Raw genomic sequence first — 218 nt, 5'->3', positions numbered from 1 at the left:
CCCCCCCCCCCCGCCGCTTCAGACAGGGTCTCACTATGTAGATCAGGCTGGCCAGGAACACTGAGATCTGTCCATCTCTGCCTCTGCCTCCCAAGTGCTGGGATTAGAGGCCTGCACCAGCCACCCCTCTTGGCAATTTTGCCCTTTTTGTAACAACTGTCTCTGGTAGGAACTGACTGGGACCCTGTGAGAACACATCCTGTTAAGGACAACCCAGC

This window comes from Mastomys coucha, unplaced genomic scaffold, assembly GCF_008632895.1.
Source record: "Mastomys coucha isolate ucsf_1 unplaced genomic scaffold, UCSF_Mcou_1 pScaffold21, whole genome shotgun sequence".
Classification (NCBI taxonomy): Eukaryota; Metazoa; Chordata; class Mammalia; order Rodentia; family Muridae; genus Mastomys; species Mastomys coucha.
This window is presented reverse-complemented; position numbering follows the sequence as displayed.